The 17180-nt window shown below is 40.7% G+C and overlaps 1 long non-coding RNA gene across 2 annotated transcripts; it reads left to right on the top strand.

The window, feature by feature from the left end:
* The first annotated feature begins 42 nt into the window (after positions 1 to 42).
* LOC103398142 (uncharacterized) lies at positions 43 to 17180 on the top strand. 2 transcript variants are annotated; one of them, XR_003049272.1, is made up of 6 exons: positions 43 to 599; positions 1617 to 1766; positions 12681 to 12769; positions 12899 to 13105; positions 15241 to 15303; positions 15453 to 17180. It is a non-coding gene; the product is annotated as an uncharacterized LOC103398142 (long non-coding RNA). The 2 variants fall into 2 exon arrangements; XR_523478.3 differs by having other exon boundaries at positions 12681 to 13105.

The raw sequence follows: 17180 nt of genomic DNA, 5'->3' as shown, positions 1-17180 counted from the left end.
AGAGATTTTTCTTCAACTTCCCAACACTGAGGAAATAAAAACTGTGAGCTTTACTTTCAAGATCTTAAGATCTTAAATTTAACTAAAACTCTGCTTCCGAGTGTTGGCATAGACTCTTTAAAGCATGTGATCTTGATTTATTCCATAAATTACAAAACAGGCTCGGCAGGCCTGACTCTTATTTATAAGTCAAACATCAAAGTGTTTCCAGATCCTTGAGCTGACTGGTTCTAATAAACTCAAGGAGGAAACACTGGACCGCCTGAAGACTGTGCAGTTCACGGCCTCTCCACTAGGAGGAGGTGTTGGTGTTCGTTTGAAGGTGTTATCAGCAGCAGGTGATCCTTTTCAGATATTCTCCTTTGTGCCTCAGAGTGTTTCCACGGGGAGCCGGAGCTTCTGGCTCTGCTGTCACACCCGAGGTTTAGTTTTTAGGCTTTTCTTATCCACAACATGTCGGAAGTCACGTGACAGACCAGGGTTCGCGTGTTGAATCAACAAGTGTTAATTAAGCAGAAGAAGTCTCTTGTTAGTGTTGACATGAACGGACATATGCAGTCACGTGGGTGTGTGTTCGATTCTTTGACTCCACCTCGTCTGTAAGTACAACATATAGTACTTGTAATGACATGTTTTGGCAAAGTACAACTGTTGTGGGGTCAGTCTGGTCCATTTTGTAGGTTCCTTCTTAGAGAGTGTGTTATGGTTCAAGATTGAGGAGTTAGGATTCGAGTGGGTGAAAGGATTAGGATTAGCGAGGGAATGCATTATGTCTATGCGTAGTACTCACAAAACACATAAGACAGTAATATACAGTACTAGTAAAGACATGTTTGGAATATTAATATTGCTGTGGGGTGGGTTTGTTCTCATGGGGGCAGTCTGTTGGTCCCTGCATACTGAGGGGGTATTTAGGGGTCGTCAGGTTTGAAATTTAGTTTGGAGTTACAATTAGAGTTTGACCACGCCTGAACTAGGGCATGTGTTCTCTATGAAATTCTTACAAAACACATACCCGTGTGTTTGTGTGTGTTTAGGCGAGGATTGTGAAACCCCCTGAGTTCCTGTGGCCGCAGCGTTCTCCCGTGTCTCTCCCGTTCACAGCTCTGAATCCTACACTTTGTTTTTCCTCCCTCTTTCTCACTAAACTCATCACACCGAGCCTCCGTCACACATGGGCTGCGTTAAAGACATTCCCACAGCGTTTAATTACGTTTTTAACACAACAATCATTGACCAAAACACTGGGTTCTGTTTTCCTTTCACCTCATTTGTCTCTCTCTTGGATGAACATTCTTCAGACGTGCACCAACACTCTTGGATCTTCTCCAGAGTGAAATAAATCATGCTTTTATTTTTGTCCCTAAAAAGTCAGCCCTGCAAGGTTCCTTTTTTGTTTGTGATTCGTTTTGACGAGGGCAGTTTGCACAAACTAAAGTCTTGTTCTTTCAACTGAACCCAAAAGGAATTCAGCTGTTTTACATTTGGTGATTTTTTTTTTTTAGACATTTTTGTCTCAAACAGTTTTCCTTTCGTCAGCCCCTGGTTGATCATTAGTTTTATTTTTAAGGACAAAAACAACCTTTCTTAACAATCTCATAACTTTAATCTTCCAGTGTCAGGGAAGAGGAGAAGAGGAAGACCACAGAAAAGAGATATGGATGTTGTGAAAGAATCCATGGACATGGTTGGTGTCAGGGTGGAGTGGAGGCAGATGACCTGCTGAGGTCACCCCTGAAGGAAACAGCAGAAAGAAGAAGAAGAAGGTTTGTATAAAAGGCCACTAAAAACACCAGGAACTCTTAGGGTAAAATGACAGTTAGCTGTAATTTGTTTTCATGTCAACAGTTTCCTCATCGATGTTTGTAAAATGTCATCATTGATTAGTTTGGTAGACGACAGTGTGAGTTTTTTTTTTATTCTTCTTCTAATGGACGCAATGAGCTGTGTGTAGATGGACTTTATTTACACTCTGTCCACTGTGTCCACTGTGTCTTCGGCTCAAACCTGTGACAGCATCTGGTTTGCAGTCATGCATTTGTGAACCTGCTGCTGTACTCTGTGAAAATGTTGACGATATCCGACCTGGATGTTCACACTGGAAAGCCTTTAGGGTGTGTGTACATGTGTTTGTGTGCACGTGTGTGTGTGTGTGTGATGACTGTGAGACAGAGGGCGGGGTCGTCAGTGAGAAGCATCTTGTTAATCATGATTGACTCATTCAGAGCCCACTTGTCTTCTCTCTCTCTCTCTCTCCCTCTCCCTCACTCCCTCGCTCTTTTCTTCCTCCATCTATTACGGAGACATGTACTCTGTCCCTCATTACCACCGCTCCTCCATCCTTCAGCCCCTCCATCTCTCCCTCCCTCCTTCCCTCCCTCCCTTCCTCAACCCCTTCCACTGCGCCAGTTTATTCATCCGTCCCTGAGAAAGGAGACTGTCAATCTCCCCCTGCCTCCTCTCCATCCTCTAACCCGCCTCTTGTCCCTTCATCCATCCCTTCATCTGCCCACCTTTTCTTATCAATCACTGTCACTCTTCCTCATCTCTGCTTCATCTTCCCTCTCTCCCCCTCTTTCTCTCTGTGTTTTTTCTCCTTTCTGCTGCTTTGGGGATTTTACATATCATTTTTCATTCTCGCTCTCCTCAGAGGCCTCCTCCATTTATCTTCATCCCCTCTTTTGTTGTTGCTGTTGTTGTCCTCCTCTGCATCCAGAATGATCTGTCGCTCCCTACATGACTGTCAGCCACTCTCAGGAAAAATTATATTCTCTCTCTCTTTCTTTCTCGGCCTCAGCTGGAGCAGTGTCTAATGCAGCAGACACTTCCACAGATGCACCATGGGAAACTGTCTCTTGGCCTGCTTTTCTAATCTTCTCTCTGTACAGTTCCCCAATACATACACACACACACACACACACACACGCACATTGTGTGTAGTCTAAATGTTTGGAGCAGGAAGAGCAGCGATGCTACAAATAGAGCTGATGAGAAGGAAAGAGACACAGGGTAAATCCTCATTCTAAATGAATTTGGCTTAAAGCGATAGTGAGACAGCGGCGACGGCCGTGTGCATGTGTACACGTCTGCGTGTGTGTGTGTGTGTGTTGCAGAAAACAGCAAAGGGAATAGGAAGTATTCAAACTTTAATGGCGTCATCTGTCCTCATTCCTTCCCTGACCTTCCTTCTCTCCCCCTCCTTCCTCATCTTCTCTGATATTTCAGGGTTTATTTCAGGCTTCTCCTAACACCCCCCACCCGCCACCCCCCACCCTCTGTCTTCACTATCTATTAGACATTAGCCGAGCCCACAACTGTCCTGTTGTCGCCTGCTTTAACTATTCTCAACCATAGTTGTACAAGAATGACTGAGCAAAGCAGGAAAAACACATTTATAAGAAATTAAATATATATATATATATACATATATATATATATATTACTGTATGTAAGTCCTAAGGTCATAGCTGTGTAGTATTAATAATATTACTATATAACATTACACATACAAGATGGATGGATGGATGGATGGATGGATGGATGGATGGATGATAGACAGACTCAAGTACAGTATTTATATAAATGAATGTGGAGAGTACAATGAAGTTTCAGTGTACTCTCTTGATAGTACCAGCTCTCCATTCGTACAGTATGATTAGAGTCTCTCATCAGTCTTGCTTCATCACCTAAATTATTTCAAATCAGACTGAAATGTAGAACCACAGCAGCACCGTGGTAAAGAGTGAACCTCCTGTGATCCTAATCCAACCAGTGCAGTCACCTCTTCTACTGTAGTTCTACTGTACGACTCCATGGACCAGGTGATTTACTGCTCACCTACAGATCGTGTATATTTTGTACAATGACAAGGTGCAGATGGTCGCTGGCTATTTTTTTTTTCATTTCAGAAACGGTTATATTTTTTCCCCTGAAACCTCAGTGTGCTCATAATTTCTATTTGATGTTCTCTCTCTCTCTCTCTCTCTCCTGCCCTTCCTCCCTTTCTCCCTCCCTCAGTCGTCTCTCTTTTTCCTCCAAAGTCTCTCTATCCCCACTGGTAATGTTGTTCAATGTAGAGCCCTCCCCTGTGTGATTACTGCGTTGTTACCCAGCTGCGACTGATACTTCCTGCCTGTCACTTCCAATCCTGGTGACAAAAACACACACACACACATGCGCGCACACACACACACATGCGCACAGACACATGTAGACTATTAGGAGGACTGTTTAGGTGCCTGTTCCACAGACGTGCATCAACACGTGCTGATCTTTTCATCACTCTTCCACAACTTTTTGTGTATCACATAAATACACAGATGGATGGGAAAAACTCGCAGAATATGACATAACAGGAACAACTGCACACACACACACACACACACACACACACAGCAGTGGTCACAGCAGTGGAGTGGACTCCCCATCGCTAAAAGCCAAAGTGGTTTAACATGACCTTACCCCCCTCCCCCTCGTCGCCCCTTCTTCTCACCTCCCCACTGCCTTTTCATTTTTGTCTATGCTCAGCTCTTCCTTTTCTCTCCACCATTTCCCCATCTTCCTCCTCCTGACATTTCTGGAACAATCTCCTCGTCTGGTGCTACTTCTGTGTTTTTCAGTTTCATAGAACATTCAGAGTCATTATATCAGTGACAGTGAATGCACAGTATGCACATGTTTTCACCTCAGAATCTTAGTGTTGTTGTTGTTGTTGGTTTTTAGAGGCTAGTAATCATGACTAAACCTGAGTGGGCTTTGTCTTTCCTTCGTGACTTCTGTTTCATTTTTGCAGACACAGAAGCCAAATATGAGGCTGAGGCTCAGCTGTTGGAAACCATTCACAGCCAAATAGCAACAAACATTGTGAAAATATTAACAATATCTGACATCTTTAAGATTTTTTTTCTTTTATTATTATTTTCTTCATAGTGTCCAAATGACAAGGCCTGTCAATCAATTACATATTTATTTTTATCAGATTAATCATTGGATAGCTGTGGATTAATCACCATCATCATTTCTCATATAATCATCACAATCATGACTAATCAAGGAAAAATTGTCATTTCCTAATACAACAAGGTTTCACTTAAGAATTGTATCTATTTGTAGCTTCATCTTTCCTGTCATTTATTTATCCCTTCTGTTTCCATTTTCTTTTTCTTATGACTTTCGACTCCAGCAGCAGCAGAACAACATTTTCATTATTAGGCGGTAAACTCGGAAAAATTAAATAAAATAGGAAAAAAGGGAAAGTGAGGGGTCATGTAGGAGATTGCCGGTTAAATATAGATTACACAAAAAAACCTGCTATTCACCCTGACAGGTCTACACCTCATGAGCAGGTACTGTTGGCGTGTTTGTTGAGTGTCAACAGTTCACGGACTTGTGTCTATCACTCCTGTCTCTCAGTCTATGCCTACAGACAGGCCTGGATTTCCCATGTGCCCCTGCTCTTTGTAGTCGGCACTGTTGTTTCTGGAAAGCACTTTCATCCCGCTTCTCATCACTTATTCATCTGCTTACGACTTCAATCCATCAACACCAGATCAAGTATGAAAACACCTCAGGCTATCTCACATTAGTGCAGCGGCTTCCTCTCGTCAAATCCACTCGGTTTATTTTCCTTTTTTTGGCTTCCTTAAAAAAAATCTCTCTTTATTTTCTTTTCTTTTTTTACATGTTTGTTTATGCCTCTTATATTTTTCTGTAATGCCTCGTTCAGCTATTTTTACTTTTTTGTTGTTGTTGTTCTATTCTCCCTGACTCGTTATCGCTGTCTTTTTCTCCAGCTCACTGCTAAAAACCAACATTTAAGAACCAGTGATTATAACATGGTCTGCTTTTGGATTCCCCGGCTTCACCGCCTGCTTTACAAAGAATCGAGCCTAAAGTCTAAGCTGCTGCCCACGTACTGGAGGGCATTTGGTTTTGTTCAGGATTTACCGACCTTTATCTTTTGGATTTTTGAAAAGAAATCTATTTCCTTTTCCAGTGATAGTTTTTCGGGCCTCATTCATAGGCGCTTGTGTGACTTCATATACACGGCGTTGTCAAGATGGAACCAGCTCAGCTCTGCTCACTTGCTGGAATGCTGATTCCTTGTTGATACAGGTGTTTTCACCTGTCATCTGCCATGTGCTGCTGTAGCGCTGCTCGCCAGTCTGCATTTCAACCCTTTTATTTGTCTGTCCACACTGGTTTTTATCCAAGTTAACTCTGGGTCCGCTGGGACGTCTGTCTGACGGCTGCTCGATCCATCAGTTTTCACGGACTTTTGCAAAGCAGCGCTATGAAAATTCTCTACAGACGATGATGTTGCACAGAGGATGAATGTTAATGGTCCTGGTGATGGCTTGACCTTTCCTTACATCAACTGTTATTTCATCTTTAGGGACTGCAGGTTGTGCAGAGTCATGAGTGTCTCTGTGAGTCTGATAATGAGAGAAATGAATGACCTGCAGGTAAAGTTCAACCAATGAGTAGTTTTGAAGAATTCCTGCCACATGTTTCTGTGATTTATGAGTGGATCATGTATGTACGTATATTTAAGTGTGGCAATGAATGGAAGTGGTTTCTTCTGTGTTCGACCGGTTCATCTGTTTCATCTGGATCCATAAGTAACATAAACTCTGCATCGATATAGATATTATTGGTTTGAAAAATATGAACATTTTTTCTATTCCTTTCAGCCTTTGAAGCCTTTACTCAGAGTAAATTAATAGACGCAGCTGCAAAAATAATTTTTAAAAATTGTGCAAAAATAGAATTGGAAAAGAGCATTTGTTGGATGATAGTGAAGTGTGAGTTTTGCCTTTTCCCTTCATTTTATAAGATGTAATAGGTAACAACAATAAAAAAACTTAAATTTAAAATAATGTAGAGTATATTATCATTAGCAAGTATAGTTAGTTATAGTTACAGGAAGTGACTATAAGTTTATATAATTTGCAATTGAAAATCACATGGAAAGATGACGGAAATTAAAGTATGGAGATGAAATAGTAAACAAAATTATTTCCATAGCGCCCCCTTGGTGGACAGGAGAATTGGTGAACATTTTCAACATTTTCTTCACATAGTAAATACTGTATTACCTACAATATAGCTATTAAAAATGAGCAGTCATGACACCCATAAACTAGATGCTAACTTAATGTAGGCAAACTATGGAAAAAAAACACACAACACAGTCGTATCTCAACAGCCAAATGTAGTTGTCCTTTTAGGAGAACAGTTTTAAACCCATAGTTTATCAGTGTCAGCCTGGACCGCTCACGTGTGCTGTGTACCATTAACGGCAGCCTGTGGCTAACAGTCAGCTGGATTACTCAGGTGTCAGTCAGAAACAGCAGCAGCTCTGGACAGATGGGACAAAGCATTGGTCTGTGTAAATATCCTCCTCCGTCCACAGTCATTCTGCTCCTTCTTCCTCACTCCCTCTGTCCCCATCAGTCACCGACCACCTCTCCACCTCTTCATCCCTCTTGTCGATGTCGCTGCTGTCTTTTCTGGCTGGCATTTCCCTCCTTTCTTTCCTTTGTCATACCTCCTCAGTCATCACCTTTGCCATTCAATCAGCTTCCTCCTCCCCCTCTTCCTCCTCCCCTTCTTCATCCTTTCTCCAGTCCTTCCATCCTCTCCTTGCCTCTGTCTGCACACAGTCATACGGAGCTCAGTAAATGACACAGTGCTGTGTGGTGGTGATGTGGTTAGACTGTGGTCAGTTTGCATCACCACTGTGGTTCAGCCGTCTGCTCCCAGCTGGCTGCCTGGCTGGCTAAATCAGCGGTCGACGGACTGACGTCCTGATTGACTGACTGTCTCCACACACACACACACACACACACGCACCCAGTGTCCCTCTGTTGCTCTGTTCCTGGACCCGTTGCTCCCTGTAGTCTAAATACTCTAACAACGCCGCCAGACAACAATTTGTCATGAGATAATTACAACCTGCAGAAAGCCAGTCGCTCATAAAGTTGAAAGTGATTAACACGATGACTCATGGTGCTTCAGCTGATGGGAACTGTTAGATACAGGTTTTTGTGAGAGGCAGAGGTGATTTTCTGTGTCCGTGTGTGTGTGTGTGTGTGTGTGTGTGTGTGTAGACACAGGTATAATATCTGCACTTATACAGTGTTAAGAGAACCAAAAGTGGGAGAGAAGAGGGAGAGAACATGGAAGGAGAGAAATGACTTTGTAGGAGGAGTGGTAGTAAAACGGTGACGCTCGTGAGGCTGAATGTGTGTGTGATCATCTGTGTTTCACTGTGGGTTAGGAGGCAAGACAGAAACTAAGTCAGACAGGGAGCACAGAGGAAGAGGGAGGAGGAGGAGGAGAAAGGGTGGTGTTGCCAGAGGGGGAGTGTTGGAACATAAAGCATGCTGTGTTGATTTGATTAAATTCGGTTCTGTTCTATTTGCAGGAGGCCGACTTTCTCGGCTATATTTGTACAGCACTGTCTGCTGAGTTTTAACAACAACAACACACACACACACACAAATCTCCAGGAGAATGGGAGGCCTGGGATTATTCTCTGAAATATGAGTTTTAAAGTGGTAGACCCAACCGTTTGAGGAAATATTAGTCTAATTTGTCAGTTTCTCGATTTATCCACAGCTTTGTTACTTAAATTACCCCACCGTCCCCGGGGCGACCTCTGTGCTGTGACCAAACGCTAACCTGCGCGTACCAGTAATACACCTTTAAAAATAATAAACTGTTTGGACCATGAGGAAAGTAAATTCACCCAGCAACACACGGTGACATGTAAAAACCACGGGAGAAACTACAGCTACAACAGAGCTGAGTGAGACCAAACATTTACCTCCTGTCAGGACAGATGTACGTCCAGAAAAAACCACAGCACACATTTGTTTGTGAGCTAATTTATATGTTATTAAAAAACGTACAAAAAGATAAGAAAAATGTAGGGTACATGTTGCTACTGTATATCCATATATATAAATTTATATATATGGATATATATTTATATACATATATAGCTATATATGTAATATAGTAGCAATATGTGTATAGACCTTCAATACCCTTTATTCTTCATTTTTCTATTTCTATGTTGAAATCTTCCTAAAATAACATATTTATTTTATTATTTATTTTATATATTTTCATCAATTGGTCAGTTTGTGTTTGGCTGTAGCTTTGTTTAGTGTGTCTGTGTGTGTGTGTGTGTGTGTGTTACATTTGCTGTAATGTATTCACTAAGTTCACCCGCTGTTCCAGTTCCAGTCCAGACTGGTTTGGTTTCAGTTTTAGGAGCCACCTCCAATGTGAAATATTGACAGAGAAAAATCAATATGGACTCCAGTAAAACTTGGCTGGATCCACGTTCTACATTCTGCTCAACACCCAATTATTTTCCCCCAGAAAGAAAACCAAACCAAAAATAACAACAAAAACCACAATAACACAACATACTTCTGTGCTCTCCTCCCTGTACAAAAAGACACCTCACACCTCCACCCCCCCACGCAATCTGCAGCTTGGAGGTGGAGAACATTTAAATGGAGGATTTGAAGATTTCTTCTATCCTGTGTTTTACCTTGGTCTGGTTTGTGTTGGCGTGTCCACGGCTTCACTTATGTTACTGCAGTAACTCTTTTTTATACATTCATAAATGTGAAGCCTTGCATTTACCCAGTTGACCCTCCTTTACCCAGAATTCCAGGTTGGAGCTGTCGTTTTTTTAACTTTCAGCTACTCTGAGATCCACTTGGAAATGAGTGTGAGTGAGGTTTGGCCACCACTGTCACTCGTGCTGCTGCCTGCTGCCCAAAAAGACGAGGATCAACACAGCTCTGAGAGCTGAAAATACTGCTCTCATTAGCTGTAATATGTTTGAGAATCAGTTAACAGCCAGTTTGTTTGTGTATGTTGTACAATATCTGCCTTACTCAACTCCAACTACAGCAGCCAAACATTAATTTACAGCAGATGCAGACTAAACACTGAGAGACCAGCAATATGGCAGAGTGGTGGTGGTGGCTCGTGGTAGAGGGACATTTTGCCAGTGAAATTACTGAAGGCAAATAGTGACTTTTAAAGAAAAAAGTTTGATTACGAAAGAAAATTTAAAAAAAATAGAATTTAAATTATGTAAACAAACATTTCTAAATTTCTGTACATAGCTTAGATAAGAGATGGAGGGATAGATGTCAGAGAGATGGATAGATGTTAGAGATATGGTCAGAGAGATGGAAAGATGTTAGAGATATGGATGGATGAAAAATTTGACCCGCCATTACTTATTTTTTGATTCTTCTGCTGGACCTCTGTATCAGCCAGGGTATTCTTTTGGGACCCAAAGACTCTAAAAGCGCATTTTTAATTTTAATTTTACAATGCTTGTCTATTTCCCTCACAGATACAAAAAGAAGCAGACAAATAGTTTTGAAACAAGTAATATCGCATTGACTTTCATAAAGTATTGCTGAGCCCCACTGTTGTAAACAACTCTGTATAAACACCCACAGCTGCAGGGGAAGACTAACAAACTAGGAATAAAGTCAAAATTGCGGCTGCAGTGACAACATGTATTTATATTCAGCTCAGTGTGATGCCTTGGGTTTATCATGCTGGTCTCTGCCAGGTTCCATTACCGAGTGGAGAGACTGAACTCACTCCACTTGGCCTCTGAACACTGTGTTTGCTCCAGTGATCCTGGCACACTTCTGTGTAGAACACCTCGCTCTAGAACTGTATCTGGGAAACAGACTTTGACCACTGTTTGTGTTGGTTAATTAGGATCACCTTACTGACTAATATGTAACACGGGCACATGTAGTAAGACCTTGACTGCTGTGAGTAACAGACTCACTGAAGGCCCTTGAGGCTCATCCTTATGGCAGGGAGCCTCAAAATAGTTACTTTAGCCACGCTAGTGACACGGAGCTATCCCTGACAGTGATGCTCTGTCTCTGTTGATAGGAGATTAAATACAAAGGTTACAAATTTTAATATTTAGTATACATCACACCATCGGTTTGCAGGGGATGTTCAATCTTAGGTCACTTGCTTGGTGTTGAAAACTGGTGTTAGTCTTGTTTTGCTGTTTGTCATCGTGAGCAGATAAATGTGATACTGAATTTTTTTTTTTAAAAAAGCATAATATTTTGTATTTAAGAGTTCTGAACAACCGGCAGGAATATTCCCACAGTCAGGTTTCTTTTCTTTTCTATCAGAAGAATATTTGAGTTTGAAAAAAACCACAAATACTTTTGCATTCCATAGTGATTCTATAGTGTAGCAATTCAAATCACGCTTGCCTTACACATCTGCCTTATGTACAGAAGGTTCTGGGTTTAAGCCCCGGAGGAACCATATTCTTAATGGTGCCTCCCATGTGGCAGCCTGTGAGCTGCAACCACATACTTAATGGTGCCTCCCTATACTTAATGCAGCCTATGTGGGTTGCAAAGACTATGAATTTGAGCCTTAATTTCCCGAAGGAAAAAAAAGTTCTGTCTATCTATTTATCCATCCATCTATCTACCTATCTATCTATCTATAACCCAAGGATACAATTACTTAAAAAGTATAATAACCTTTCTGCATAGTTACTGTCTATCAACTGTGCCCTTACACGTGTCAGGTGTTTATTAAATTCCTTGTATCAAACTTTACTTGCCCCTTTTTCGCCCCTTACTTTGTTGACCTGCTTAAAAAATAACCAGTGAGACAGTGGTCGGCTGGTTGTAGTGAAAAGCTGTTACCAAATATCTGGTTGTCAGTTCACCACATGTATTTAAGTATGTTAATGATGTATGGGGCCCACATACCAGCTGTCAAACTATTTGACACGTTGTTTCAGCAAACACCTGACATCAACAACCATACATCTATATTATATTCCACAGCTAATCGTGTCATCATTGTGACCTTTGGCCTTTAAAGCAGAATCTTCACTTTTTGAATATTCCTCCATCTTCATCGTCAGGCTAGGCCAGGTTAATATTGGTACAGACTGTCAACATTCTGATCTACATTATGGCAAATCCGGCCATCTATAAAGCTACAGTGTGTCAACCAACACTCCTTCAAACTTGATTTTTCAGGAAAACGACAGCCTGGGCATAAATACACAAATCAACAGGGAACAGTGCCTGCAGGGAAATGCCCAGAGGGGAACAGTAACTTATTCAGGTGTCAGGAGGTTTCAAAATGCTGATGCTTCCATATGCAATGTGAGAGAGGCTGTGGAAAAAAATATCAGCTCAGACAGGACTTATCAGAACTACAAAAGTCCTTCTCCTCTGTAAGGATTTCTGTGTGTGTTTCTACATTTTGAAAATAGAAGATTTAAGAGAACATTTTCTTGGTACTGAAGCTGAACAATCGTATACATGTACAGAATGTGTTCAATTTCCCATTTGTAATATTAACTTTGATATAATGTATCTGTCTTATACATCAGTAGGTGGCAGAAGTACATCTACTGTAGTATTATTTGTCTTTGTAGCACGAAGAAGTCACATGTAAACAAACTTAACATTTACTTTTAGGATAACATTTAACACACACAGAATCCACAAATATAGAAGAGAAGGAAAAAATCAATCAATCAATAAAAATAAGTAAATAAATTTAAAAAAAAGTGTAATAAAACGTTTTTGCTCTGTGCCTTGACTCATACGTCTGTACTGTTCTACCCTAAGGTGCCCCACCACGTCGACTGTCCAGTCTTCATGGGACGGACGTTTGGTCTTTTTCCAAGAAAGAAAAATCAGTCGTCTTGAAGCAGGAAGTGAGTAGTGTAGCTGTGATCCTGCCGTCCTGTGGCCCCCAACACAAATAAAAAGCTGTGATGGGGTTTTGGTGAAATACCCGAAGACTTTCTGCTAAAACGTTTCTTGACCAACATCATTGTTTTTAGGTGAGACTCCATTATTGTCTTCCATTTGTTATAACCTGTGACCTAATCAAACAAGGGTGCCCCCTGTTGGATTGGAATAATAAATAACAATATATTGTGTGTCGTCGTCCTGTGGAGTCTGAGTCCGTGCTGTCCGTGAGTCCACTGAAGGTTTAACTACAGACAGCCACACAGACAGGCTGAGAAGAGGACAGTCACTGCAGTGAGGTCAGTGGATTTCTGCAGACACGGAAAGAATGTAATGGCCTTAACTTAGACTTTGTTGCTGAATCTTAAACACAAAAGAAAGACCCTCTGCTTGTCTCTGACTTTGTTTGTCTGTGTGTGTGTGTCTTCTCTTTACGGCCTGTTATACACAAAGATCTCCCTGAGGATCCTCCAAACATGCCATTATGAATTTTTCCAACATTGACATCTACCATCTGCACCTTGGCCAACACACACTCACACACACACAAACACACACATTTAGAAAGCCAGCATGCTTCCCACGTATACGTGCATCTGCTCTCTCTGAGTCTGTCTCACCTTTCTCTTTTTTCCACCATGTGTTTTTTGAATACCCTGCATCTGGTCACTGGAATTCCTGCCAGTATGTTTTACACTTACGAATGACATTTTACTTATATTTCAGAGGAAAGCCAGGTGGAGAAAGAGGTGCTGAGAAGTACCAGAGGAGTGGAAAAGCTATTGATATTCATATTTTTTCGAAGATATATGTATATATTGCAAATATTTCTTCCCCATTTGTAAGTGGCTGAAATTCACTGCACTTCCATCACTGTTCTTATACTGCTTTTTCACTGTAACCCACTGTGGTCACCTTTCTGTGGAATTTAGAACAAGTCAAGGATAATGTAGCAGTCAGCCCCCAGAGGTCATCTTTGTAACTGCAGGGCTTCACTCCCCAAAACTTAGACTTTCTCTGTGACACTGAGATGTTTACTATGTTTGACCAAATGATCTTGACTCGTTTCCTACTCACAAACCCAAGTGACCTTGAACTCAACACGTCAGGTGTTGATGTGTCAAAATGACCTGAATTCACAGTCAAAACTGGAATCAAATTGGGATTTATCCTAAAAATAATAATATGAGAGAACATAATGGGAAAATTTAGTCAATCGTGATTATATGATGATTGCATAATGAAAAAAAAAGTTTAATGCATCTCAAGAGAAAGATAGAGCGGGGTGCCAGTGATGGAAAGGGAAAAGGTATTTTATAAACTCTGCCTCAGCTTGTCTCAGTCACAATTAGTCACAGAAAAATGCTTTTGCCAAGTGAGCTGATTGTAGCAGTGTGTATCACTGGAGCCAGATAAATACACCCACTAGGCCTGGGTGGGTAAACCAGCAGCAATAACAACAACATACTTCTCTGCATAGCAATGCTGTAATATTGAAAGTCAAACTGAATGTCTTTGTTGATATACAGTAGTGTTTCTGTATGTTTGCTTTTTAAAAAACACAAAACGACACAGGTACACGTGTACTACTGTAATACTTGTATGTACTGTGAAAATAGAGAAATGTGCCTTAAGTTAAATATAGAACTGCTTTGTTTAAGGAACATTCCCACAAACATGTCCATCTATTTACAAATTAATCTATTATCTGTCCAACCATTCATCCATCCACCCATCCATCCCTCTTCATCTGCCTGTTTTTAAAGAGCTACAGTTGAGGCAGTTTCATCTGACATGAGGGTTGTTTTACCGTTCTTACCAGATCAAGAATCCACTCAACAAACTACACATCTTTGGATGGGATAAAGAAGCTGATGCACTCAGACAAACGTGTGTAGAGAGTGGAACAACAAGCAGGCTCCATTTGAAGCGACAGCCAGGCAGAAACTGCTCTGCTGTTTTATGGTACCAGCATATGTTCTATATGGACCGAATCCTTAAAATACAATCACATAAAGTAATGGAGTCTTGTCCAAATTCTCCTCATGTGCCATATGCACCTATAACACACACTCACACATAAACACACACACACAGAGTACATAAGAATGCCATTTGGCAACATTGATTTATAGAGAAAGTGCACTAGGATGGACATGACATGAAGCAAATATGGAATTGGCTTCCCTCCCTCCTCCCCCCCTCCCTGTCTCTCTCTCTACCGCCCTCCCTTCCTCTGTGGTGCCTGTCTTAATTTATATCATTGGTGTAGGCTATGTCAGAACAAGACCATGGCTGACGTTGACTTCATTATACTTAGCTGGAAACCTGCCTCGATTCCTGACAGTATGATTTTGATCTCATTATGATTCCTCCAATCTGTTTTCTTTTCCTTTTCTTCTCCAAGGTGATCACACCTAATTTTGTTTTGCAGTCTTTTACCCGTTCAAGTCCAAGGTGATCCATTTACACCAGCACACGTGCCAGTTTCCTAGAGGTGATCTGTGCAGTTCTGTATGTCATGATTTGTAGTTGTTGACCTGAAGGGTCATGACCCAAATAATATTGTCAACATGTTAATATTCTACATAATGGTCTGATGAAAAGCTCACCCAGGTTACCGTCTGTTTTAACTGTCTGTTTCAGCTGCTGTACTCAAGCAAATGTTTCCTCAACCTGACCACAAGGACTGAGACGCTCAGAAGGTTTTTTTCATTTTTTTTTTTTTTTTTTTTTTTATCTTGGCAGGAGATTTCTCAACCAGCCAGTGCTTCACCATCTACTGCAGAGATATTCTGGTCTATTCTCCATCTTGTCATCGCACATTTCTGTATGCATTTCTCTTTCCTTTTTAGTTTATTTCAGTAAATGTTCTTTAGTTAAACAGACATGTATTTAGAATGCCACAGTGGTCTGTTGTTTGTTTTTTTGTCAATATTTCCCAGCTCCAATGTGAAGCAGTGTACATTTTGGGCATTTGTTTTTCAATTTATTGTCATTTTGTTATTGTAAAATCTGTTAATAGCTACGTTTCTAACGTTCAGAGCTCCCTGGTTATATATGTCATGGTGTGTTTGTTGTGTTTTTTTACATTCATTCCTGTTGGACTTTTTCATGTGCATTTACTAATACTTCAATGTTGAATAAGTTGAATATGCTCAGTATATGGAGTCAATCAGGATTATATCTCACTGATAACTACATTGAAACCTAATCCTGGCTCTGAGGATAAGTAATCATGTGACCAATGAACTCTTGAATCGTTTAATCTTGAATTTTAAATGAAGAAGTGTGATACTGTCTGGTTTTAATGCTGTGAACTAATGGTTACATCACACTGATTTTACCAGAGGAGATTAGGGCTTAATCTGAACATGTTTTATTTTTTATATGGATGGATGGATGGATGGATAGACAGACCAAAAGACTGATGGATGGCATGTAGTGTGTTTATTTTTTTCCATTACCAACCTTTTGGTAAAATGTTTTTTTTGCCTTCAAAAATGTTAACTAACTCATTTCCAGCAGCACATAAACACAGACTTACAGGCGCACACAGCAAATACCAATGGACCAGTTGTTTCCGGCCGACAGGAACAGGAAATACGTTAGTTTAAGCTAATTGTGGCAAAAAGTGTTACTGCACATGTTTCACATTTACAGACAAGCTTGACATATAGTACATCCAGCCAGGAAGTCACACTGATCCCTTAAACACATACACCGTCACACCCAAACAGGTCAGTGCATGAGTACACAAATACACACACACACATATCCAAATGTTTGCTCTGCAGGGTCAAGAAATCTCATGTTTGCTGGTGCGGGAAACCTGAAACACACCTTGTTCTGTACACATATTGGTTTCACTTTCCCTTTGTTCGACTTTCTTTCTGTGTCTCGTGTGTTTGCTGATGTTTGAGTAAATGTATTTATCCAGTAAAACTCCAACATCACAGGGAGGCAGAGTCTCCAATCAGCAACATATTTTTGTTTACAAATGAGGAAAGAGACTGGTGTTTTATGGTCACATTGTGAGGTCAGTGGTACCCAAAGAGGGGGCGGGAACCCTTGGGGGATGTGGAGGAGTAACGCAGGTGATGAATTATGTTACTTTTAAAGATGTTTTTGTCACATTTGAAAAATCATTAATTTATTTTTAGAAAAATAAATTTTTAGGAATTATAATATATAATATATTATAATTGGTGATGTTTCAGTGTTTAACAGAATATAAATTGACAAGAATTAGTGGCATCTAATTGTGTGACTGTAAAGTCCAATTAGTAAAAAAGACCTGTCTGGCTCACCCTTCATGGCAGTAGAATTATGGAGGCTTTTGCACACACATATGGCAGCCACCACAAATCAAGC

Source organism: Cynoglossus semilaevis, chromosome 2 (assembly GCF_000523025.1).
Source record: "Cynoglossus semilaevis isolate Cse_v1.0 chromosome 2, Cse_v1.0, whole genome shotgun sequence".
Lineage (NCBI taxonomy): Eukaryota > Metazoa > Chordata > Actinopteri > Pleuronectiformes > Cynoglossidae > Cynoglossus > Cynoglossus semilaevis.
The sequence above is the reverse complement of the archived record's forward strand: the minus strand, read 5'-3'. Positions and strand labels throughout refer to the sequence as shown.